A 2,845-nucleotide genomic window follows, 5' to 3' on the forward strand; every position below is an offset into this window, starting at 1 on the left:
GGAGCACAGCATTGTAATATAAACCATGTTCTTAGCAAGGAAGCCATCAGTAAGTTGTAAGCAAATTAAGCAGAAATATCACTGGCACTGTGGCGCACACATAATTCACAAGTGCATCCAAACAAGCTGTGGTATTCTACCAATTCATATAAAAGCTGAATTGGTTTTTTGTTTAAGTTTTTAAAAAACTGAATTACTTTTGTGACACAGCTGATTTAATACAAGAAAATATTTCATGATGGCAGTATGTATAAGAAAGTACAAATAGCTACTGAATAGAATTATTTTGTAGGTCCACCAATATAATCAGTCTCTTAAAACACATCTGTCCCCAATACCACTAAGATTTTAGAAATGTTTAAACCTTTGAAGAACTACTTTGTGAATTAACCTAAGTGTCCTGCAATGGCATTGGTATTAAACTTTTCTTTTTGTAAAAATGTGCACCAAAAATTGTTGTTGTGTTTTGCACAAACCTGTTGGAAATCTTTAATCAAAGTTTTCAACAAATGGTGTGCCCCAAAACTTCAGCTTTTGAAAACTTTAGAGTTGCAATAAATGAAAACAAAATTTGCAAACAGGAAGATATTGAAATGTATTCTTGCAAAAGCAAGAGAGAAACTGAACAAGTTAAACAATGAAATTTCACGTGGTGTACAGGATTTAATTCTGAATTTCTAAAATTGCATTTGCGATATCTCTAAGGAGTCTTTGGCTGAAGCTCCTCATTTAAATTGGATAATTTACATTCTGTACCTGAAGGGAATGAAATTTTCAAAGCTTATGATTTTGCAGCATCTAAATTTGGTGAAATATTCCAAAGAATCATACTCATTTCAAGAGCTGTGTCTTATAAATATTTTTGTGGAAGAAACGTACTTTGAATGGAAGCAAAAAGAGAATGTGAAAATTTTGTGGCTAAAATGTTTACATATTGCAATACAAAAAAATTACAACTGAGAATACTTTTTAAAAATGCTTTTTGGTTGTTTAAAACTTTTTCTTTTGTTTCATGGCCACACCACACAACATGCAGGATCTCAGTCCCTTCATCAGGGATCGAACCCATGCCCCCTACAGGGAAACTACAGTATCCCAACCACTAGGCCACCAGGGAAGTCCCACAGGGTGCCTTTCGATTAGCATACTTTAAGCTTACCAGTTACTTTAGCACCTGGATCAGAGGTATTTTCATTAAACATATTTTGGTCTACAGAAAAAAGTCACTTGAAAGTGTCTGTCCAGGGACCTGGAAATCTGTGGGTCTCCTACGCCTCCCCAGAGCCGTCCTCAGACCCCAGTCTTGCTTCTGTCCTGTGCGGAGCAGCCCTCATTGCTCCTGGCTGACACCCCTTCTGCTGATGAGAATAGGTGGGGTGATGGTGGTGCTGGGACCAGAACCCCAACTTCTTACTCCTCCCTGGGGCTCCTTCCATCTACCACACTCTGACGAGCAGCAGGACCCTCCTGGGGCCCTGACAGCATCCTGCTCCCCCCATTTCCTTGAAAAGTGCAAGAAGCCAATGAGGCTTCCCACACTGTGTACCTCTCCACAATCCATAGGTGGCTGTTCCGGGTGGAACATCTCCAGATGGGAAAGAGTCAGCGGGTGTTGTTCTCAGTGTGGAGGGGTGCTGGAACTACAGAGACCCAAGGAAGGAAGGCCATGGGCCTCAGGCTTGCTGAAGCCTGGAAATTCCAAAATGTTAGGTGGGCAGGGGGCACCCGGATTCGAACCGGAGACCTCTTGATCTGCAGTCAAATGCTCTACCCCTGAGCTATACCCCCTGACGTATTTAAATGTTCTCAACTCACACCTTTATAGCTGTGCAGCCACACCCAGACCCTGCCGACCGTCGTAGCCTCTGCCTTGGGTTTTGCTGCCTATGGTCGCTCCAGGCGGGCCTTCCTGCTCAGAACTCCAACCGGTTTTCCTCCCCAGGTTCGGTGGGACGATTGATTTGGTCACAGTCTTCTGCCCACAGCCGGAGGTGGTAGAGGTTCAGGGCCCCTCTTGTTGCCTGGAGAAGACCCAGGCCGCCCGGACGGAGACTTATCAGCGCGCCAAGCTCCGGCCTGAGCCCGGGCCGCCTCGTTGCTTCTGCTCCATCTGCCCTTTTCCGGCTTTTGGTCTCGTCGTCCTCCTCCTCGTCTTCGCCGCCTCTCTCTCCTCTTCCCAGCGCTCTGATGCCCCTCGGGGCTCTGCTCCCCTAACCGCGCAGACCTTGGCTAGTCTGCCAGCTGCATCAAGCAGTGTCCTTTTCGAGCTCCTTCCTTGAGAGGTAAACGGAAGACCAGGCCTAGTAAATAAAAGGTGAACCGTTTATTTCCAAAAATGAAATAGGTGACGGTAGCTAAGAAAACTGCGAAAGTAATAACAGAAGCGACACTGGAGGACTTTTCCACTGTAAATATTAGAACATCTACTAAAACAGCGCAAGGCAGCCAGACCTGGGAGAACACCATGGTATATGTACCCACGTAATAAAAGATCATCGCGAGTGCCTCCCGAGCGCTCAGGACGTCCACAGCCCTCTGGGAGCGGGCTGTGATTGCTACCCCAGCGGCACAGCGGAGGAACCCGAGGGGGCAGGATGCGAAATAAGCTGTCGGGGCTTACTTAACCACACACTTAACCACGGCGTTTTACTGCCCCGACGTAGAGCAGTCACGAAGTCAGACGGGAAAGGAAAGGTTATTTACATAAATCAAGCTAGGAGAGTTTAATTGGCCATTTGGGAAAAATAATTAAAGTAGCAACTAAACTTCTTTTTGTATATCAAAATACAGTCCAAGTGGATTAAAGCACTGTGTATAACAAAACCGAACATAAAGTGTGAGAGAA

General features: G+C 45.2%; 1 non-coding gene across 1 annotated transcript; it reads right to left on the reverse strand.

Moving 5' to 3' along the window:
• Nucleotides 1–1,716: 1,716 nt before the first annotated feature.
• Nucleotides 1,717–1,788, reverse strand: TRNAC-GCA (transfer RNA cysteine (anticodon GCA)). Its single transcript has one exon. It is a non-coding gene; the product is annotated as a tRNA-Cys (tRNA).
• Nucleotides 1,789–2,845: the final 1,057 nt, after the last annotated feature.

Source organism: Phocoena phocoena, chromosome 9, assembly GCF_963924675.1.
Source record: "Phocoena phocoena chromosome 9, mPhoPho1.1, whole genome shotgun sequence".
NCBI classification, from domain to species: Eukaryota; Metazoa; Chordata; class Mammalia; order Artiodactyla; family Phocoenidae; genus Phocoena; species Phocoena phocoena.